The sequence below is a fragment of the Lygodium microphyllum genome, chromosome 18 (genome assembly GCF_053477565.2).
Source record: "Lygodium microphyllum isolate KBCC chromosome 18, Lygodium_microphyllum_v1.1.10, whole genome shotgun sequence".
In the NCBI taxonomy this organism is placed as follows: Eukaryota; Viridiplantae; Streptophyta; class Polypodiopsida; order Schizaeales; family Lygodiaceae; genus Lygodium; species Lygodium microphyllum.
This window is the reverse complement of record NC_141152.1, coordinates 114,093,478-114,118,223: the sequence shown is the minus strand read 5'-3', so window position 1 is coordinate 114,118,223 and position 24,746 is coordinate 114,093,478. Positions and strand designations below refer to the sequence as shown.

Genomic DNA, 24,746 nt, shown 5'->3' with positions numbered 1-24,746 from the left:
CATGCTTCCACAACAATTCAGCAAGTATTTGCCATTCTCATCTTCCTCTCTTGGATCTTGAATTGACTTGTGATTTGTCATTCTCATCTCCCATCCCCTCTTTCCTATACCCTATCAAAGTATTTGCCATTCTCAAATCTCATCTCCCATCCCCGCTATCCCGCACCCTATCAAAGCATTTGCCATTCTCATCTCCCATCCCCTCTCTCTCACTCTTGTTCTTTCAACTTTACCCCAACCCTCGTGCCTCTCCTCTCAAGCATCTCTCTCTCCCAGGCCTCTTCATCCGTCATCGGCACCATGACTCCTGAGAAGCACGAGGCCTTCAATTTGCACGCAATCCATGTGGAGAGGGACACAAAGAAGTCCAACTCCCACCATTGGATATGCAAGTATTGCAAGAAGCACTATACGAGTGGTGTAGCTCAGCTTCTCCAACATCTTTCCAAGACCAAGGGGCAAGTTGCTTCATGCAAGGAAATCCCTCAAAACATCACGGAGGAGACTCTCTCCAAGATGAGAGAGGGATCCACAAGAGGAGGAGGAAGTGGCTTATCGGCACCAACTCCTATGCCTACTAACGAGGAAGCATCGAATGTGGACACATCTTCAACCAATGCGGGAGAGGCCTCTACCATTGGTGGTGGGGGCTCCAAATCCACATCCAACTCTAGTAAAAGACAAAGAGTGGAGGCTCATGCGGCACCGGAGAGACAATCCTCTCTCTCTCAAGCTCCCGGTCATGTACATGGATCAGTTGTCTTTCTTAGAGAAAGGCAATGACTTGTGGGCATTGAAATTGCATGCACGGTGATTGAGTGCAATCTTACATTCAATGTCCTAAAGAAAGAGCAATGGAAGATGGTAAGAGCCATTGCCAATGTGGGTCCATGTGAAGGATAGACTGGTGTCACATACAACGAGATGAGGACGAAAAAGATTGATGAAAAGGAGAGGATTGATAGAGCCCTCGATCCTATTCAGGCCACATGGATAAAACATGGTTGCTCCATTTTCACCAACGGACGGAGTGGTCGTAAGAAGCGGGGAATCATCAACATGCTCGTCTCATGTCCACTCGGCACTTACTTTTTGCGGGCCGTAGATACCAACGAGAGGGGGGAAAAAACAAAGGGCGCATTCATCTACTCCCACATTCCGCAAGCTATCATTGAGGAATACATTTATCATTGCCTTTTAAATTTTTTTTACTTTCTTTTATTATTATAATTGATTTATGCATAACTATCTATCTCCCTATTCTAATTTCTCTCTAATATCTATCTCGATTCTCTCTTTCCCCCCAGTCCCCACATCTCTTTATTCTTGAATCTTGAAAAGTTGAGTTGAAGAAGCCTTCTTCAACTCACTTTGCTTACATGTGGTGATTGCTGGAGCGCCTTTATGAGGTGTGGTCCCGCCTTGCACCACCGCCTTGCGCCAGACAGTGGTGTCCACTCTATGGAATGAGTGGGATGAGCATGAGACAAAGGAGGCCAAAGCCATGTAGCGCTTGTGTCTTAATGAGCAGTTTTGGCAAAAACTCAGTGACGTCATTGTCGTAACTCCCTTTTATAGGGTGTTACATATGAGTGATTGCAAGGGCCTACCATGGGCCTTCTCGTTCACTTCTTTAGAGTGGCATTGGTGGAGGCACGTGCTTGTACAATGATCACAAAGACACGGCATATAAATATTTTAGAGATAGCAGAGAGGAGATGGGCATGGATGGATAAGCCCATCCATGGTTTTGCCGCATTGGTACATCCGGTCTACAAGTCGGCAACGGTCATGGATGATAGAGAGTTCCGTTCGGACCAGCTTGCTTATTTAACTCGTGTGGTCCCTGTGGATAACCACAATGCAATGTTGGAGGAGCTAGGATGTTATGCATATCAGAAAGGGCATATGGCTTTTGCTTCTCCCACTTGTTAGAGCAGAGAGTCACTTGTGAAGCCTTTATTTTTTGTGGCAAAACTTTGGATACGCATTGGAGACCCTTCAAACCTTAGCCATGAGGGTCCTTGCCCAGGATTGCTCTTCCCATGCATGTGAGAGAAACTGGAGTGCCTATTCTCTCATTCACACAAAGATTCCCAATCGGCTTAGCACATGATAGTTAGAGCAACTAGTCTATTGCCGCACTAACTTACGCACGATGAGGGCTATGATGAGCATGGGTAGTTTGAAGCAGGTGAAATTTAAATACTTGACCATAAAATTTAAAATTTATTGTTTTAAACTTTGAACTTTGAAGTTTATACTTTACAATTAAGACTTTAGCATTTACAATCTTACGTGCATTGTATAGGTGAATGTTGATACATTCAAGTTAATGGGCGACACTCTTCCGAGTATATCACGAGGTGGACGAGGAGGAGATGATTTTTGTAGAGCTCTACAAAGAGCTTATAGCAGCAGATACTTGTGACACTCACAATCAGTGTACTCATGGGCAAGGAGTTCGAGTAGGTGATAGCAGGGGCATGGTCATTCGACGCCCTTCAACATCAAGGAGGGGTGGTTCAAGTGGATTGCAGACATATGTAAGGCAAGGCTCTAGTAGCTCATGTCCTGTGCCTCATGATAACATCCCCCTCTTGTCTACACAGCCGCCACCTAGGAATCCACCATTTGATGATGATGGTAACCTCATCAGTGAGGATGAGTATGAGTGTGTCTCATCATCTGATGCCGAGGAGTCATCTTCAGACTCTCTTGATGAGCACTCACATGGTTCTGATGATGATGATAGTGATGCCTCACCATAGATTCGCAGATCTCTCTCTTTTTTGTATCTACTATCATTGTATCCACATGCACGATGCCACTATGATACACTAGACTATAGTTATAACTTGTATCACATGTTTTGCACAGCCCATGCAACCGCGATGGTCACCCTCATGTATTCATCATATTTTGTAATGAAATGGCTATTTCTAAAATTCACTTTAAACATGTATTCTATCATTTAATGATTTTATGTTTTTTTTAAATCATGTTTAAAAAAAACTCGTACTAATATCATACCATATCTTATAAAATCATAAGGTATCATTTAGTACCATATTTTGTCATACCGTACCGTATCATACCTTTTGTACCTGACAACTATGGTCTAATTCAATATCCAACTAATCCCACTACTACACACCTCCTTCAATTCCTCTATTTGACTATGTGCAATACCAAATAAAGAACAAAGGAGTATCAACGCAACCTCACATTTTTTCCACTCCTCACATTTCTTGTACGATTGAACAATTTGGAGATGTGCATTTACTAAGGATCCAAAGGATAAGCCTCAAATTGAGGTTTCATCTAGCTATGACACCATCATGGATGCTTTTTTTCATTATCCTACATCATGATCCTCCATGGTCACCTAACCTTACTGCAATCTTCTCTACTTACAGGCATTAATGCACTGCCAAACTTTTCAAGTGCTTAAATAGCAATCCTACTTCCCAATTTATCATCATATCAATCTTTCGTTTTTATCCTAGTGAGATCCCACAATACTCTAATCTAGGAGTGAGAACTCCAAGCTCCCCTCTTGCATTTCGATTTTTGTTAGCATTAAATACTGCCTTCAAGAGAGAAGGCATTCCCATGGCACTTGCTATTAGCAAATTTGTCAACTCATGGGTGAATCTGTACATATGTATTTGTAAGATAGACATAGGAGTTTATTTTGGGCATTTTTCTAGTGCTTATTTTTATGGTTTCTTGCATTTCTTGGCTAGTAGACTACAGTCCATCATGATGTTGGCCAACATAATGAATTTTAGGTATTATTTTATGCCTATTTATTTGTAGGCTCCCTCCTCCTCACTATTAGGTTAGGGTTCAGTAGCACGTGCACACTCATAGTGAACAAGTCAACAACAAGAGAGAAGAGAGTGCTAGAAGGTCACATCCACTATGTGAGAATGAATGAAAGTACAATCCCTAAGGTACTAAGTACCGCACCCATTGACGGTGTTCACACAGGGAGAAAACCCTTCTCTAGCTAGAAGGTAAAAAGTGTATGTGGGATAAGGGACCATTCACACCAAAACTTAGGAGGAATATGATAAGTGTAGCAAACCCCCTTAAGTGAATGATGTGAATGGATACAAGGAATACGTAGATCAATCCCCAAATGGTATCAAGCCTAGAGCATGAGAAAGGCTTCAAACTTCTCTCTAGAGAGAGCTCTCGTAAACACATTTGCCAAGTTGTCTTGTCTAGGGACATAAACCAAGTCAATCTCCCCTGCATATAGCCTTTCTTTGACATAATGATAATGCACCTCAATGCGTCTAGTGGGAGCATGAAAAACTAGATTCCCCGCAACTACCATGGCACTCTAATTATCAATGTAAATAGGAGTGGGTGACTGTTGTCCCACATCAAGATCCAAGAAATGCATGAATCACCAAGCATGAAACAAATACCACTAGTAACTATTGGTATTTGACACTCTCATGTCAAAACAACCAGTCCAATCACTGTCTGAAACCCATACAAGCAAAGAGTAGTGCCTTTAGGATAAAAAAGGGCCAATGTCTGAGTGCCTTTACGATAACAAAAGACACATTTAATTGCTTGCCAATGTGTAGTACTAGCCCTATGCATAAAGTATGAAGATATGCTAGGGTTTACACTGAGGAAACACGGTATGTGCAACCAAGTGTGAAACACACAAACTCAGACAAAGACAAGCAAAACCTCAAATGCTAAACGCAAAAACTAAAAACTCAAACACAGAGACAAACACAGAGAGAAGAAACTCTACAGTGAATGATTGTTGTAAATGAATGTAAGAGTGTACAGAATGCCCAAGGACAGAGCAATGCAATGTTGGAGAGTAACATCCACCGGAGACGGATCCTGAGTGTTGTAACCACCAATTGAAGATAAGAGAGTGCTAAATAATAAAGGCCAGCAAGCTGGTCACCAAAACACATCAATCGGAGGTTGAAATCTAGTAAACTTAGTAGTGTACCACCAAAACAAGGCTGAAAACTGATCACCCGAGACAAAGAATTGTCAAGCAACAAGAGGAGAGGTGTTTGCTGATATAGACGGCTTGCTAGACAACAAAAACGCAAGTATTGCAACAATCATCCAATGGAAGAGATGGCAGCAGCCTATGGCCTGGCTGATGGGCTACAGTCCGTGATGGCTAGACAGCATATAGTAGGTGGCTAATGGCTGAAATTTGCACAATAGAGTGAAAAACCTACACAAAAGGATAAGGCTAAATGGTGGGCAGCCTGTCTATTTATAGATATTGAAGGGTGCTCCAAAAATTAAGGTTTTGGGGGACCATTGAAACACTCTCAAACCGCATACCAAATTTTCATTTTCATTAATTAAGCATGTTTTGGGACTGTTTAAAAATGCTAATCAGCTGTAAAGCGTGTTTTAGCTCCACATAAAGTGTGCCAACTGAGAGACCCCAAACTAAATATCTTGCCACGTATTATGCAAATACAATAATAGCCAACAACCTGCTAATAAAGAGATGTTGGGTTTTACTCACGCCTACACTCACACGGGAGTATCAGTGATTCGCACGTAGGACACTGGGACACTTTTTACTCTCCGTAAGAGAGGTTTTTTCCCCTAGTCACTTTTATTTTCATCTATGTATTTACGTTACACATTTTGGTCACTTATCGCAAAATACACACATCTATGTGTGAACGCACTTTAAGTCACTTTCACAACCCTAAAGTCTGAGTGTTGTACTTTGCACTTCACATTCTATTATGCAAACAGTCGTACTATGACCACTCCCTCTATCTATCAGTTGTGTTCACTTCTTTTGGCTCCATTGTGGTATTGCACTCTTACATTTGATATCAGAACTATTCAGTAAGTTGTCTCTTTGCTCTCTTCACTCTCAGCTCAGCCCACGTGCTGCTCCTGCCTGTGGCAACCTGTGCTTCTGACGTGCCTTCTCTATTCTGCTCAACCTCTGCAACTTGTTGTCGCTGTTCAAAACAGTCAAAAACCCTGATTTCACAGGCACAGTCCTGAAAACCTTAATTTTAGTGGTGCAATCCAGAAAAACCCTAATTTTATAGGCACAGTCCAAAAAACTCTAATTTTGCAGGCGCAGTCCAAAACTGCCACATCAGCACCTACACAATCCAGAACTGCTCCAGATCTATTCTGGCCTGCCACTTTCAGCAGCCATGCTCAGAACTGGTTCTGCTTGCTCTCGAGTTACCATGTCAGCATATTTTCAGATCTGCACAGCTGCTACAAGTATATTTTATCGTTTTAGTTAAAATTTCAGAACCAAAGCAAAGGGCTTTTGCAGAAACAGGTCAATTTTTGCTTCAGCAAGTGCTTCAGTGCACAAAGTGAAGAAATTTACAGATATTTGGGTCAAAAAATTTGGGGTTTTTTTATTTTTGGCGAGCATTGGCACATATAATGTGTTTTTAGTCTGAAATTGACTAAAACTACGCACATTGGATAGTCAAATTTTAGAGCTTTTGTGTTTTTAGTGTTGCTGAGTACTCTTCTTGCCTTGGACAGCATGTTGTTTGCTCAAATCTGGAAAATTTCAGCACATTGAGGCAACATTGGTTAAGTGCAACATGATTTGGTGATACTTTGAGTAAATTTGGTCGATTACAGCTCGTCTCTTGCTTTAATTTCTGGGAATTTGAAGATTTCCAAGTCAGCCAGCTTTTGTAATTGCTCTTTCTGCATTTGATTAAGTGACTGACATTTATCATGGTAGCTCATGGACAGAATGATGTCTTCACTTATGTTTCAAAAGAGGATAGATTGGATGGCAACAACTATTTTCTAAGGTCATTTATGATGAAAAATGTGCTTGTTGCAAAAGGTCTTTGGGATTATGTCAATGGGGAAGAAGCATGTCCTGGTGATATGGCTCTTGCAACCCCTCCACAAGCAGAAGGTTGTGGACAAAGGCAAGAGGGTGCAACAGCAACCTCTCAACAAGCAGCAGACATGGACAAAGGCAAGAAGTTGTCACACAGCCACCACCCCAAAGAACACCTCCTCAGAGGGCTTGGGACACTAGGGATGCCCAAGCATTGTCACTTATTTCATTGGCAATTCAGCGGTCGATAATTCCACATGTTCGTTCTGCTACTACTTCACAAGTAGCACGACTTACACTTAAGCACATGTTTGCTAGTAAGAATGAGACACGCATTTCTTTTTTGAAGGAGGAGCCTGAAAATGTGAAGATGGAAGAAGGTGACGCTAAGCAAGATCACCTTAATAAAGATTCAGGACTTGTGCAAGCAGTTAATCAATGTAGATGAGTATTATTTTGATGCTCGGATGATTTCTACTACTTTGAACTCTTTGCCACCATCTTATTTGGCCTTCCACGGTACATTGAATCTTATAATGCGAGTTTCTCCATAGCCACTTACTTTTCTTCAATTGATTAGCTTATTGCTGGAAGAAGAGCAAACAAAGAATAATAGTGGTGCGAATGTAGTAGCTTTTGAACAAGCTTTTGTGGCAAAGCATAAAGGTAAGGGCAATCGGTCCAAGAATGCTCCACAGAGTTCTGGAAGTTCTAGTACTTCACAAAACAACAAGCAGGGAGGCACACAAGCAAAGAAAGGCAAGTGCCATTATTATAAAAAGCCAAGTCATTATATCACACAATGCAAGAATGGATTGCCAAGGAGAAAAAGAAGGAATCTGGGATGTCAATTTCAGATGCACCTTCTACTTCTACTGCTACAAAGCCTGTGTCTTTTGTCATTGACCGTGACTATTGTTTTTATACTAGCAGGTATGATTCGTCTTGGGCAAATAGACCATTCAGCTCTACCGAGAATGCTAGTACTTAGTTTTTTTACAATGGTGCTTCTAAGCACATTATATCCCGCAAGGATATGGTGCTTCTAAGCACATTATATCCCGCAAGGATTTGTTTACCTCTATTGTTGTAACTCCTATTAGCAAATCAATACAATGTGCCAACAATGCATCTTATCCTGTTAAAGGCATTTGAGAGATTTTTTTGATAGCCATTAATAGCTCCGCTCTCCATTTGCACAATGCTTTATATGTGCCAAGGATAAAGAAGAATTTGTTGTCCATTTCTTCTTTAGCAAAATGTAAAATGTAGGTCACTTTTATGTAACAAATGCATGGTCATGGATAAGGAATTCTTGACTTTCGTGCTCACTGGCACATTATGACATGGGCTTTACGAGTTAGATGCTTACTCTATTAATCAATCAGTTTATTTGGCATATCCCGTATGACTACTATTAGGTGTATGGTTGCATTGGCTGCCCATTATGATTGGATTGTGCACCAGCTTGATATTAAAACTACATGTTTACATGGGGAACTTCAGGAAGAAGTGTATGTACAGCAGCCCATTGGTTTTGCAATTAAACGATCTGAACACTTGGTATGCAAGCTGAAAATGCCTTGTCTAGTTCGAAACAAGCTCCACGAGCTTGGTATGCAAAAATTTAAGCCTTCTTGCTCAGCCAAGGGTTCATAACAGCCCATCGAAGTCTACTCTTTACGTATGCAAAGAGGGGGGATCCTTGCTGGTCATCTATCTTTATGTGGACGATCTTCTACTCACAAGGACACATGCTGATCAAATTTCAACATATATAAAAATTTGCAGCAGCCTTTTGATATGTCAAATTTGAGGCCTTTACATTACTCTTTGGGCATTCAGTTTATTCATGATGCCAGAGGCATTGGATTGTCACAGTCCAGATATATTGGTAAACTCCTTGAGAGGTGATTTTTTATTGCGTAGCTGCCATTCAATGTTCATCTTGTAAAGCATCATTTAAAGAAACAGATTCCTCATTGCATGCAGTAGCGGCGACAAGTGCCTACATAACCAAGTTACCTTGTGCATGGCAAGTGGCTGCTCTAGTTCTACCGAGAAGTGGAACAAACTGTTTGTTGTACCATAATGTATCTGACAGCCATCTAGGGATTGTTTTAGATTCCCGAATAACAACCCTCTAATCAGTCACTTCATAACAACTAATGCCTTGATCAATGGGCTGAAAATCACGCTACTCTTTAGCGCATGTTTACAGCTGATTTTGTTGTTGTAAACCCTTAATAGGTTGCTGAGACCAAAATCAGGTGCACTTTGCTAAAATAAAGACAACAAACTATCAAACATGTCCATAGGTCCCACATCGGGCTGATTTTTGCAATCCATGAAGTGTTGACCAACATGTTCAATGAATACCACATCTCTACTAACAAAAATCTTATTGGTGGAGGATTGGTACAAGCAATACCCTTTCTTTTTGCACTATAACCAAGAAAAATGCATTTGACAGTCTTGTCTTCCAATTTATGTCTTTGTAGTTGTGGCACCAAAGCATATCCCAAACAACCAATGATGTGAATATGTGACACCACCAGTATCCAACCATCCCAAGCCTCATAAGGCATGCATTCAACCAATGCTTTAGTTAGGCTGCGATTCAACACATACATTGCACACATGATAGCATCAAGCTAAGACTTTGGGGATAGCTTATTGTGTGACAATAAACGTGTCATTTCCATCAAAGTGTGATTTTTCTTTCAGCCACACCATTTTGTTGAGGTGTGCAAGGTATAGTATACTGATAAATACTGCTCCTTTCAATCAAAAAGGAGTTGAACTCCCATGATATGTATTTTCCCCCTCGATCGATATGTAGTGTAATCACCTTGAATCAACTGTCATTTTCAGATAAGGCTAAGAAGGTTTTAAAGCATGCAAACACTTTTAATTTGTGCCTCAAAGCATATGCCGAACAATGACGAGTCATATCATCAATGAAGGTAACAAAGTACAAGTCATATGCCCACACCCCTTTCGCGGAGAACATCGCAGTCTCAACTGTCCCTTGCTCTCATCTATAGTCTAGCATCTATTTCCATCCTTCCATCCACAGTTTGCAACTGTTTACAGCAGAGCAATTGTTGCCGACCACTCTCCACCTGCCACTTGCTCAAATTTCTCTCTCCTCCCTCCTGTCGTTGCTTTTTTTCTCTCTCCTCAGCCTGTCGCAGCAAATTTTCTCTCCACTGCCTGCATTTGTTGTTTTCTCTGCTGCAACCTGCGTTTTTAGTCTCTCTCTCTCCTTACCTGCGTTTTTAGTCTTTCTCTGACTTGCACTGTCATCTGCATTAGATTCAGCCTTCCTTGGCTACATTTGCTGGTGTTCGACATCCGGAGGCTGCCTTGCTACGATTCGGGATCCGTTCAGAGTATGACACACTCTCCAGCTCAATACCCCTACCCTGATCCTTAAGATACAAGAGTTTGAGGTTCAATATTCATTCATTGCATAGTGTGATTGCTGCATGAGCATTATATATTCAGCAGTCATATCACTTCATTTTTTTTCTGTGTTCATTGTCTCTAAGTTACCCTGACCCTATCTGGGTTCTTTTATCAGTCTATGCTTTGTCGTATGGTTTCTGTTTGTGTTTCTATGTTAGGATATTTCTTTACATGGTATCAGAGCAAGGTCATTTGAGAGAAACCTAAGCCTTAATCTAAAAGCTCTCCGCAGAAGCAAAAACAACAATAGGTTTAGATGACTTCAAACACAACAACATTAGTTCAGTCTCCAAAAACATCTATGCCGAGAACCAATCGAGAGTGGGCAAATCAGCTTGCTCCACAAAGTTCCAACATGGTGGAAGACACTTCTAACCACAAGGAAGAAACAAAGTTATGTAAGTTGTCTGATGAAGAATATCACATGATCATGGCTTATAGACAAAAGAAGATTGAGGAGCTCGACCGAAGAATTTCCCTTCAAGAAAAGCTTCTCAATGAAGATATACATGATTTTCTCTCTTCAGATTTTGCACATAAGTCTGATGATGTTGCAGGGCCGTCAAGACCTTCCTCAGGGATGGGCCTATTGTGCTAAGAAATGCACTTAGCTACTTAAACAGCCCCAAAACATGCTTATCTTAGGCTTATTTTAGCCAAAACCCTAAAACAGGGAGCGGATCAAGAAAGTTAAGTGGGAGAGGATCTAGAACCCTAATTTTCTATAAATTGGCAGCCAGCCCTCCACTCTTTTACAATCTCGTTTTTGCAGGTTTCAGGTGTTACCAGCTTGCTGCCCACACCCCGGTCACAGAGGACATCTCAGCCCGTGCTATCCATCACTATTCCCTACAATTTGGCCCCTGTTTCCAACCCTCCACACACTAATTGTTGTTGTTTCTGCCTGGCAACTAACTGTTGTTCATCTGCACTGCTATCGTACAGCCTGCCACACCAACAAATTGCTGCATTTGCAGGCTCCAGCTGCTGCCCTGACAGTTTTCTCTCTCCTGTCTACAGTCGTTGTAGTCTTTCTCTCTCCTGCAGGCTGTTCTTCCTGCGTTTTCAATCTTTCTCTCTCCTGCAAGCTCCTTTTGTAGTTTTTCTCTCTCCTACAGGCTGTCCTACCTGCGTTTTCAGTCTTTCTCTCTCCTGCAAGCTCCGTTTTTTGTCTTTCTCTCTCCTGCAGGCTGTCCTGCTTGCGTTTTTAGTTTTTCTCTCTTGCAAGCTCCGTTTTTAGTCTTTCTCTCTCCTCACTGTTGTCTGCATCAGATCCAACTTCTCACTGCTGCATTTCCTGGTATTCGACATCCAGAGACTGCCTTGCTGCGATTCGGGATCCATTCGGAGTACGACACACTCTCCAGCTCATTACCCCTGTCCTGATCCTAGAGATACAGGAGTTCGAGGTTCAGTATTCATTCACTGCATAGTGTGTTTGCTGCATGAGCATCGTATTATTAGTAGTCATATCATTTCATTTATTCACCCTGTTCATTGTCTCTGAGTTACTCTAACCCTAACCCTAACTGTTCTTTTTATCAATCTGTGCTTTGTCGTACGGTTTCTGTTTATGTTTCTGTGTTAGGGTATTTTTCTTTATAGGGCCCCCCTATTGGAGAAAGAGATCTGGAGTATATTCCATTCTTTCATCCTCTTCCATCTACTCTGGTGTAAGGTACTTTAGATTCATCTTTTCTTCCTTCGTCTTTTAGCTCTTCTGTTTTGCAATATACTAGTAGAAATCATACAAAAGAGTACAATCTGTTGACTACGGAAAAGGTTCTCTTGAGGACCAATTCTTGTATATTAACACATGTCATGGGGATTATAAGAAAAAGCCAAGTACTTTTTCTTTTACCCTTCCTTCTTTTCAGTTTACTTCTCAAAATTAGAACGAATTTGGTGTTTCTATTCCTTCATTACATGGTGCATCTTCATCATCATCTTTTCATTTTCAATTATTAAATGGGAGAAATGAACAAAATGCATTTTCACATTTTACTCCATAAATTCAAAACCCACCTATCCCACCATCTTCTTCCATTCACACCATTCACATTTCCATTTCAGACACCCCATGTTGCACCACACATCACACCGAGGGGTTATGGAAACATAAGCACACCTTTTAGGATCTCATCCTTGCCTCAACCACGTGGCGTTCCACCTTCTTCTCACACACTTTCGGGATCATTGCAGCCTAGGTATCCCTCCTAGTCTCTCCTCAGTGGACCTCCTGATCATCCTTCTACTGTGCCCCAGCTGAACTTTGGATAGGGCTTTCATGTTTCAGTGCCTCCACCTACACCAGTATCTTATAGAAACATTCATGTTTGAGTGTCTTTGCCTCAATCGGCACTCATTGGACATTCACAGCCCATTTCTGCCTACCCATCTCTTCCCTCTCCTTCTTCCTATCAGACTCCTCCACCACCACCACCATCTTATTCCACCCATCCATCTTACACCACTTTCTCGACACCTCATGGTTCTACCTCATGTTCAGCCAAGCATGCATTCAATGACAAGACTCACTTCAACGGATCAAACTTTACCACTTGATCGAACTTAATGAGACATGTCCTTGACTCACAGAACCTATGGGATCTTATAAGGGTTTGAATCCCAACCCGATCCCACACTTGTTCCATACGAGGTTGTCCACTCATGAAAGGCTAGGAATGCCTCCGCTATTGTCGAGTTGATGCAAGGCTTATTGCCTGAGTTTCATTCTCAGCTTCAGCATTTTGACTTAGCATCAAAGTAATGGGCACACTTGACTAACCGCTATGTGGCTCAGAATAGAATCCGTCATATCAATCTTAACCATGAGCTTCAAAATTTCAAAACCTCTGGGATGACTTGAAAGTCAAGTTGGCTAAGTATCAACGTCTTCTTGCCGAATTCTCTACTATAGGGACTCCCAAGTCCTCTAACAATCAAGTCACACTATTTCTAAACAAACTCCCCATGAAATACTTCAATTTTGTGGAAGTATAGTTCCAAAGCCTACCATGCCTACTTTCTATGAATTTGAGTGTCAGTTGACGCGTTATGCACGGTTGTTCGATCAATTTCATCTGAATAATCCCTCAGAGAGGACTCTTATTGCTCATTCTCAGAAGGGGCAGCAAGGAAAGGGCAAACAAAATCAAACTTCCAATCAAAATCTCAGACAAAATCCATCCGGGGAATCACAAGGAAACTTCCAATCACAACTCAAACCAAGGTGGCAAAATGTACCTAAAAAGAATAGGTATTGTCAACATTGTCAAAAGGTTGGCCATTTCGACGACAAGTGTTGATCAAAGGCAAGAGGCACAGCACCAAAACCTAAGTCTCAGACCCCAGCCCCTCAGTCGAGTAACCCCCAACAGGGGAGGCAAGGTGATGGCAAGGGGCACTTTAAAGCTCAGACTCACACTGCCACTGGTCGACCATCTCAATCGGCAACATTCTCAACTCCAAAGAGCTTGTCCGACTAGAAACGAAAAATGTGGTATCAAATATTATTATTGAGGAGATAGAAGAAGATAAAGATATTGATTTGTTGGTTGCATCTTCAGATCCACATGCTATGACAATGGAAGACATGTATATCACTAAAAGAATGTGATAGATGCCTTATTATCTACTCATGATGGTTTGTCACAATCATGGATTGTTGACACTGGTACTTCATTTCATGTAACTCCATCTTTGGAGTGTTTTTCTTCTTATGCAGAAGGTAACCTTGGAAAAGTTCACCTAGGGAATAACCATGCATGTGATATTGAGGGAGTAGGCACCATACACTTGGCGGAAGGCATGTATTTTGAATTTAGTCCATTCTGATGTATATACCATGCCAATAAAAACTCATAGTGGTTTCCGTTATTTTATGCCTTATCAATGACCATTCTAGAAAGCTATGGGTTTACTTGCTTAGGCAAAAAAGTGAGACATTGGACGCCTTTAAAAGGTTTTATGCATTTATTAGTACTCAAAAGGATTTAAAATTAAAATACATAAGAACAGACAATGGGGGAGAGTATGTATCTAAAGAATTCAATAAGTTTTGTGATGTCAATGGGATTAAATGGGAGCTTACAGCTCTTTATAACCCATCGTCTAATGGTGTGGCTGAGCAAATGAATCGCACTTTATGTAAGAAAAGTTGGTGCATGCTGTCCACAGCTAAATCTCCTGCAATCATTTTGAAAAGAGGCACTTAAAACCACAGTGCATATTTACAACCGATCTCCATATCATGCACTTGAAAGTGGCATCCCTCAAGAGGTTTGGTCTGGCAAACCTGCTTCATATAACCACTTAAGGGTCTTTGGCTACAAATGCTATGTACATGTACAAGTTGATAGCAGAACCAAACTTGACATGAAATCCCATAGAGGCATCTGGGTTATGGGGATGAAGGTGAAATGGGCAATAGAGTTTGGGTTCCAAGCATGAAAAAGGTGCTATGCGACCGAGATGTGGTATTTAATGAGTCAAAGCTACTGAAAAATGCCACACCTAGTGATTTAGACAAAAAGAAAGTAAAATTTCAGTATGATCAACCACTTGGATTGCCATCAACCACTAAAAGGTTATGATAATCGGCGTATCATCATTGAGCCAATTGACAATGGGCAACAAAGGGATGCTGAAAATCAGCTCGGGCAACAAAATCAGCATGCTGAAAATAAATTACAGCAGCCTGAAAATGTATTATAGCAACATGAAAATGCAGTTCAGCGGCCAAATAATGAGATCATTGACATTCCTTTGGATGTGGATCCATAGCCTGATCACACAAATCATTGGGTGGGGCTCATGATGTTTTTCAACACGACTCTGAAAGGAAGAGCTACAATGTGGTATCATGTTGGGACCATAACCATGATTGACATATTCTTTATGGTCTTTCGATCAGACTTTGCCCCTGAGAGAGAAGGTCAGTATTGGCTACACATTCTAAATGTGATATGCCAAGAGCCCCATAAGAATGCTCAAGCGTATACCAAGAAATTGAAAGAGGTGTTTTGCAAATCACAAACCTCTATTCCTATTCCACCTATTGCCCAATTGTAGTACTGTTTACATGGATCAGACTTTAATATCCAAGTGCAATTGAGTAGTGTTTCTCTCTAATATAGACACTACTATTACATGAGAAGAGGAGGTAGAGTTATGCATACAAGCAACCTACGTATCTAGGGAAAACCTAAACTTGAGTCTAGGTCTTGGAAATAATTAGGCATTGATCTGTGGAAGTCTTGGTGCCACTAGTACACCTATGACCGATTTGAATGAAAGAGGAAAAACAATGCAGAATATGTGCCCATGCTATCGGCTCCTCTAAATGTTACTATACTAATGGCTAGCCAAATGATCCCACTAAATAATAGAAGCTAAATGATGAACCCTAATGTCATGCAAACTAATCAATAGTGGCTAATCCCTAATCAGGTGGTTAGGCTAGCTGAATGGCAAGTGGATGATCACTACTACGAGTCTAGTGCATCAAATATTCCTTGCGAAGTCAAGGGCATGATGAAGAATCATACTGATATGATAACGGAACAATATAGACAAACAACCATAGTTGTTAATTACCTAAAAATGCAACAAATTTTGATATAAAGTCAACGTTCTTGACGAGGGTGGTCCATCAAGATTTAGCTATAAGTGGTGTGGTGGCCAGCACTTTCCGAGAAACTAGCCTAATGTCAAATGTGATATAAGTGGGAAGTTCGGCCATCTAGCTAGTACTTGCCAAAGTAAAATCACCTCTCTTCAGTGAGGGAGTAGGTAGCTATGCCTAATTAATCATTGAGCACAAGGGAATAACCTTCAGTAAGATGAGGGACCAAAGTATATATTGTAGAGAGGAAAAGATTTTGTAGAAGAGCTGCCTAATAGTGGTGGTGTTAGCCTTATTGAAGTAGTGCATGTCAACACCACTAAGGCTTCCAATTTACAAGCTAGTACAAGAGGACAGAAGGTTAAAGAAGGCAATAGGGATATTGTAAAACTTGTTGAAGCAAACCCTAAATAGGATGATAAGGGGACATAAGTCCTTAACCCTAATGTGGAAGCTAGTCCTTTAAAAGCTACTGATGACAAAGATGATTCCAATAAGGAGCTGCCAAAGAAAAAGGTAAAAGCCAAGAAATGGGCACATAAGCCTATCTAACAAACCAAGAGAATGAATGGTCTAGCAGGAGAAGAGAACCATTGCTAATTATCATGAATTTAACTTAGCCAATTCTCTTTGCAAGATAAATCCCAATGTGAATCTTCTACAGCTAATCAAGTTATCTCTGGGTATAGATAAAGAGTTAAAGAAGATCCTTCAGACATTGGGTATATCATCGAACCCTTGGGAATAGCCTGTGTGGAAGATGGCTCATTTAAACATGTTGAAAAGCATTGCCCAAGGGTGGTAGCATATGTTGACAGCATACTAATAGATCATGCCATGGTGGATACGAGATCCTTTGTCAACATTATAAGTTCAGAATTGATGGAAAGGCTGGGGGACTCTAAATCCAAAAGGATGTATCCATAATACTCTAGATGCTGATGACGGTTTAAGGCAATCGGAAGATTGCATTACCAAAGTCCACATGACTGTTGCTAATGTGGAATGCATTTTGGACTTTAGGGTTATTAGATTTACGGGGCAACCAAGCTATCAATTATGATTAGAAAGGCCATGGATCTTGTAGTTTGACTATCAAGTTGATATACCCATTGGGCATCTTATTTTTGGCAGAGATGCCAAATGCGTAATAGTGAATCCATATCCTAAATCTCCTCAAAGCGAGATAGCACCCTTATCTTTGACATAATTAGATGTATTAGAGGATCCTTTTGGTAGTGAGACTTTGTCAAGCAATGAATCAAGAGGGGGTCCATTACAGAAGATGTCTACCAAGTGACTCTTAATGAGTTGATAGAAGCTCAAGACAAAATCAGAGATGCAGATGTGATTGAGCTAGATCTCGATACGTTGAATGAGCCATGACCAATTAAATTAGGATCTATGCTTAGTCTGGAAGAGAGGAAGGACTATGTGTCCTTGATCCAAGAATTACGTGATATTTTTACCTAGAGCTATGATGAGCTGAGGGGCATTTCTCCTAGTCTGGCTATGCATACTATTCCCCTAAAGGAGGGCAACTATCCTATTCGACAAAAGGTGAAGTGTATGCCTTTTGAGCTAAGGGACAAACTATTTGAGAAGCTACAAAAATTACATAAGGTTGGCGTAATATTTCTTGTACAACCACGGAGTGGTGTTCACCAACAGTAGATCAAGAAAAAGAAAAATAATCAAATCCAACTTTGCATAGAATTCAGGGAGCTTAATAAATAGATAATCAAATATTACTATTTGCTATCATTTATTGATCAGATCCTAGATCAATTAGTACGTAGGGATATCTAGTCGTTTATGGACTGCTTCGATGGTTATAACCAAATGGCTATCACAAAGAAAGATAAGTTGAAAACCACATTTATCATTATATTTGGTACCTTTGCACATCATGTTATTGCTTTTAGATTATGCAATGCGCAAGGTTCTTGGCAATGCACGACTGATAAAGCTTTTGGTGATATTTTCCAAGAGGAGGTGAAAGACTTTATTGATGACCCAGGGGCAGCCACCACAAGGAAGAGATAGGTAATTATTTTGAGAAAATATTTCAAGCAATGCAAGTAGTTTTGTATTGCTCTCAATCCAAGAAAATACGTATTTGGAGTGCCGTATGGATTTGATGCCAGGAGGCATACTTCACGGTGGATTCCGTGCCACGGTGGATTCTGTGAGGTTTTACGGTGGATTCCGTAAACTTTGTTGATCGGAGCTCAGACACAAAGTGGATTCTTTGTGCGAGAAGTTGATGGGGACGCCTATCCTTTTTGGGCATTTCATTAATTTAGTGTGTACATGGGTGATTCCGCAAAATACATATTAAATTAATAAACGTTTATGAGTTTAGAGTGCGCATTCGTGATAAATTAAGGTTAGGATTGATTTCTAACCAGTTAATTTATTTATGTAGCTAAAGACTGCTAGGTATTCACTTTTGTCGATTTAATTGTATTATTTTACTAACGATTGTGAATGTTTCAGTTGATGTGTAGAGATAGCAGCAGTGGCGGAGGAAAGCATTGGAGGATAGCGTGTATTCGAGTTATCACTTATATTTTGATGGGTGCATACCTTAGGCATGGCGCCTATATTTTGTCGCGCCTATTTATTGAGGCGTTGGATATTTATTTATTATTTTATATGCGCATGGGCGCACGATTATGATATTTGTATTTGGACATTGTATTGGGTATGCCTGACTCTTTGGGCGCCCGCCCATTAGCTTTATTTCTATTTTGTGCTAAAGCAAACTCAAAAGCCAAAAGCGTGCTAATTTGTAATTTGGGCTATTATTTGAGCTTGAAGATGATTAATACATAAAATACATGCTTTATGGAGCGCTCACACAAGGCATGGGGGGAGATTGTACCCAATTGGTCTCTTGTTCATGTCGTGTATGCTTTCTACCTTGATTTTTGTGCAAAAAGTAGAGTTCTTTTGTTCTTGGGGACCTTTCGGCGTTCACCACGCGAGCATACAACATCTGATCTGTGCACCAGGATTGCTATTGGGCCATGTGGTTAGCTCGATTCGTATTGTGATCAATCCTAAAAAGATAAATGTTATTGGCACTATGAGTCTACCACGTACTCCTAAAAATTGCATAGCTTTCTGTCCATCAATTTGATATTATTGATGATTTACACTAACTAAGAGAACATTGCCATTGGCAAATCTATTGTCCACAATATTATTAAGTTTGGGAATCTCCCAATTCCCATTTTTTGAATACTAAAAAGGTGGCACCCGGATAACATGCCCATAATGTGACGAGAGCTAGAGAGCAACAGCTCTTATTTCTCTCACAAGAAAAGTACTTGATTGTTTTTCTATGGCAAATGCTAAGCCTCTTGGTGTTCCTTTACCACCATACCTTAAGCTTAGCAAAGCAAACTGCCCAAAAGATAATAAGGCAGCCAGCTCTATGAAGGGTGTTCCTTATGCTTCAACTTCTGGGTCACTCATGTATGCTATGGTTGCCACTAGACCTGACATCACTCATGCAGTGGGAGTTGTGAGCAAGTTTATGTTAAATCCTAGCAAAGCACATTGGGAGGCAATGAAATGAATCTTCCGATACCTTAAGGGCACACAAAGAAAATGTATTTGCTATGGAAAGGGTACATTAGACCTGCAAGGATATTGTGATGCAGACATGGCAGGTGACTTGGATACTCGTAAGTCTACTGGCGGGTATATATTTACTTTGACTTGTGGGGCCATTTCTTGGTGCTCTAGATTGCAAAAGATAGTAACACTTTCTACCACTGAGACTGAACATATTTCAGCCACTCAAGCTTCGAAAGAAGTTGTTTGGCTTGGTCGTTTGGTCAAGGATTTTGGGCTTCCCACCAAAACACTTGTACTTGGATATGATAGCCAAAGTGTTGTATGCCCAACTAAGAATGCAATGTTTCATACACGTACCAGACATATTGATGTGCAGTATCACTTTATCAAACAGGTTCTGGATGATGGTCTAGTCACACTGACTAAGATCAAAAATAGGATAACCCTGCACATATTCTCACTAAGAGTCTTGCAAAGGCTCAACATAAGCATTCCATTCGACTAGTGGGAGTTGGTTAAAGGTTCACATAGGACCTTTAAGTGGGAGGTTGTTGGGTGTAAAGGCCATTTTGCTACTCTCATGTATATATTTACTTGTACATGTGAACACAACCTTGTAGGTCTAAGTGTACCATACCCTAATTATAAATATATTCTTTTATTCTTTGTGTGTACCACATTGGTACACACCCATCTCAAATTTCCACACACTTTGCACTCTCTCTACTATTGAATACACCTCCTTTGACGCACATACTACCTAAGTACTTCCACTCGCACCCTTCAAGGGTTTCCATGACTTCCATTTGTTTCAATGGCTAGTTGCAAATGTTAGATTGACCATACTCATATTAAAGCAATTCAGCCTAATTACTCTTCTTATAACAGTAGTAATATTAACACATCGAATTTGTATGCATTAGCATCTCCTTTTGCAAGTAGACAAAGTGTAGTGGCAAAACTCTAATCTGAGGTAGACTAGCCAAGACCGTACATACAAGAGATGCATCGGGAATTATTTCATCAATATTAGCAAGTTACTCTATAATTTCCTCGACACGTGTAATGTATGCATGCACAAAATTGTCCTTGGTCATGTGCTCCATCTCCAACTGCTTGTGCAAATAGGCTACACGAGCCTCATTACACACCTAATACGACGAAGCAAGCTTATCCCAAGCATCCTTGGCCATTGTGCATAACCAAATATATGAGATAACTTGTCTCTTGCACGAGAGTGCAATCAAAGCATGAGCTTGGGCATCATTCCCATCCCATCTCAACTCATCTACTGTGGGAGATGCAGGAGTAGCTAGAGTGGAAGATCCACTAGTGATAATGGATGAGCTTGAAAAACATATAGCATTCTAAGTAACCAGGCCTGCAAGACTCACTTCTGAACCACATACATAACCCCAAAGCTACTTGGCAACAAGTACAATATACATGCTTCATCATGTATGTCCACATGGGATAATTGGTGCCATCCAATTTGTCCAAGTCTCCAAACACGTTGAGATAGCAAGCTCAACACGTGCGGACATTGACGATGGACCACCTGGCTAGATGCGTCCGTACATCTACACTTAGCACATTGGTAGTCATTATGATACTCACATGGCCACTAACTTATCACTTATTATATTTAGTTTGTTACGCCTACCTACAACTGGCAAAGATATAGCGCTAGTCGATTAGTGTAGTTTGTTATGCACTCTTTGACTTAGTAGGCCACTTTCCTTTATGTTGTATCTTATCTATACTTTGTGTACATTGTATTGTGTGTGGAAGAAGAAGAAGAAATCAGCAAGAAAACGTTTTGGCCTCCATCTCTCTTCTTGTGTTCTTGAGTGAGCTTCCTCTTGTGTATACAGTGTGTTTTTGGCGCAGTAGCTCAAGCAAGTCCCCCACCACGCGAATCTTGGTATCAGAGCCGCGCCACTGAGAGACTAATTTTGAAGGCTGAAGTGAAGAAAAAGAAGCAAGGTTCGAGCAACCAAGCAACAGGTAAGAAGCTCTCCCATTCTTCCACTCTTTCTCTTAGTGCTTGTGGAGACACCGGAAGCAGGGTAGAGTGAAAATCTTAGATTGCTGTGAGATTTCTATTTTCTTTTGTGTTGTGAAGTCTATTACAACAGTCATCTACACTTCCCCAAATAGAGAATAATATGGCTGGGGGAAAAAACCTCTCATATGGAGAGTGAAAAGTGATCCAGTGTCCTATGGATCACCGACACTCCTCTGAGCATAGACATAAGTCAAACCTAACAAACCCCCCTAGAGTGAAAAGTGATCAGCATACAAGGATTATCCACCGAAAGCGATCAAATTGAAAGCATTGCGAAATGCTTCAAATTTGTCAGAAGGAAAATCTTTGGTGAAGATGTCAACCATATTGTTGTTGGTAGAATAGTAGACAAGGCTGAAATACCCTACATGTAGCTGTTAGATATGATCAATGCCCCACCCTCATTAGGTGCTACCAATGATCCATGGTGCTCAAAGTTGTAAGGCCCCCATTATGAGGAGAAGCCAAATGTGAGCCCGGACATTGGTTGAGTCCTGACTTGTATATCAGATGAGGTCTATGTGACCGGATGGCAAAAAGGTGACTGTTGTGGGTCTAATCTTTGGGTTAGACGGAGTGGTTAAGCTGGTAGCAACTCGAGGCACATTGCATTGAGTTGCGTGGTAAGGGAGTTAAAAGGGGCCCCTATTGTGGGGTCCGGGGGCCGCGGAAGCGGCCCCTGGCTGGGGGGTCCCAGGGGGGCCAGCGGCCCCCCTGGCAGGGGTCCGGGGGCAGCGCCCCCGGCCCGATGGTAAAGGGAATATTCCCTGGAATATTCCCTGGCCGACTAGTGGAGGCTCATATGGTAGGTCGGTCAGCAGGCCGACCTAACGACCTTCGCGGGCTATAAAAGCTAAACCCCTTTGCAGCCATCTTACACTCATCTTTCACCCAGTCAGAGTTGTTGTTCCAGCTAGCCTTAAGCTCTTCACCTATCTTCTGTCTAGATCGCCATCTAAGCTTCATTTAGTGGAAGCGCACGGGTGGACAGAGCCATCTTTGTATCAGTTGTTTGGAGTTAAAGAATTTTACTGATTCTCCTCTTATCTGTTGTGTACTCTCTATCTCTTTCTCAGATTCTGTTCGCTGCGCCGTGTAATATTTTACATGGTATCAGAGCCCAGGGGGCTCTAGAGATCGGAGAGAGTGCAAGAGGCCAAGGCTTCAACAGCAAAGAGAAACGATGTCGACTCCGGGAAGCAGTTCTGGCGCATCAGGAAGCGGTGCAGGAGGTGGTGCTGCTGTACCGGCTATTCAAACACTGAGGATTCGTCCACCAACCTTCAGCGAAGGCAAGTTAGATGGTACAAACTACACCTTGTGGAAGTTCAAAATTACTACTATCCTTGATTCTTATGAGCTTCTGGAGACTGTGCTGGGGACTGACGCAGAACCACAGCCTACCCCCGACCCATCAAATCCTAGTGTGATGATTCCTCCGAATGCAGATCTTCTACGAGCTTGGAAACGAAGGAATGCAGATGCATTGTGTGCCTTAGTTACAAGCTGTTCTGACAGTGTTTTGACTCTGATTCAGCATACAACCAAAGCGTCAGAGGCTTGGAATGTACTAAGGAGTCAGTATGAAACACGAAACCAAACAAGGATTCAAAACTTGGAGAATCAACTAGCAGCGGAGAAGTTTGCTGAAGGAGAGACGGTTGAAGCATTCATCACTCGGATTAAGAATCTGCGCGACCAGATGGCTGGCGCTGGGATACAAAAGACTAGCGAAGAGCTAGCTCGGAGGTGTCTTCGGATTTGTCCACAAAAGTTTGATGGACTAGTAACTGCCCTTAATACTCAGGTGAGACCTCAAGCTTTGACTTTTGAGGAGTTTTGTGCATTATTAATGGAGGAGGAGTTGAGGCTGAAAGCCCGAGAAGGAAGCAACAATGGAGATGCTGCATTCTCTACCAATGCAAAAGGCAAAGGTGTTTCCTCCACCAAAAATGATGGTGACAAAAAAAAGAAGGGCGGCAAGAAGAAGTTTCAAGGAGAGTGCTTCTACTGTAAGAAGAAAGGACATGCAATTGCAGATTGTCGTGTCAAGAAGGCAGATGAAAAGAATGGTACCCTTAAAAGTAAAGGGAAAGAGACAGCCAATACGGCTGAAGCAGAGTTGGAATTATTCATGGCGACCATTGAGGAAGTGTGCTCCTCGGCGCAAGAAGAATCTACCACTGACTCTTGGGTGTTGGATAGTGGGGCCTCCCGTCACATGACCAACAAGAAAGGTCTATACAGTTCTATGCAGCCTCTACAAGAATCCATCACTGTGACGGTTGGAAATGATGCTAAATGCCCTGCTGCGGGCACAGGTACTATTTCTTTTGTTGCTGCAAATGGTGAAGTCAAAAAGCTTTCAAATGTGTTGTATGTTCCCGAAATCAGAAGAAATCTCTTATCAGTTGCTGCCATAACTGATCTTGGTCATGAAGTGAGGTTCAAGAAGACAGGTGCAGAAATTATTGATAGTGCTGGCACAATTGTTGGCAAAGGAGAAAGGAGGAACAACCTGTATGAGCTAAGTGCTCTTACAGCCACCGCTGGAGTGGGCACAAGTAAGCTTTGGCATGAAAGGTTTGGACACATCGGATTTGCAGTATTGAAGGAGATGCAAAAGCAAGGTATGGTTGCTCACCTACCTACAATAACTGAATTGAAGGAACCATGTGAAGCTTGTATGATGGGCAAGCAACAGAGAAAGGCATTTCCACAAGAAAGCAATAATAGAGCACATGCTCCTCTAGAGTTGGTGCATGCTGACTTGTGTGGTAAGATGCCTACACAGGCCTTGGGGGGATCTTCTTATTTTATGTTGATTGTCGACGACTACAGTAGGAAGATGTGGGTGTACTTCCTTCGTGATAAGGCTCAAGCTTTTGGTAAGTTTAAAGAATGGCTAATACTTGTTGAGAATGAAACAGGGAAAAGTGTGAAGAAATTTAGAACAGATGGTGGTGGTGAGTTCAACTCAAAGGAGTTTGAAAGCTTTTGCAAGAGCAAAGGTATCAAGCGTCAATTGACAACGCCTCACACACCTCAGCAGAACGGTGTTGTGGAACGCAGGAATCGCACCATTGTGGAGATGGCAAGATGCATGCTAAAGGGCAAGGGATTGCCTAACCATTTTT

At 41.5% G+C, this 24,746-nt stretch overlaps 1 protein-coding gene across 1 annotated transcript in view; it reads right to left on the bottom strand.

The window, feature by feature from the left end:
- Positions 1–24,746, bottom strand: part of LOC148021271 (protein DGS1, mitochondrial-like) — a 58,069-nt gene that overhangs the window by 5,515 nt on the left and 27,808 nt on the right. The gene's annotated exons all lie outside the window — the stretch shown is intronic.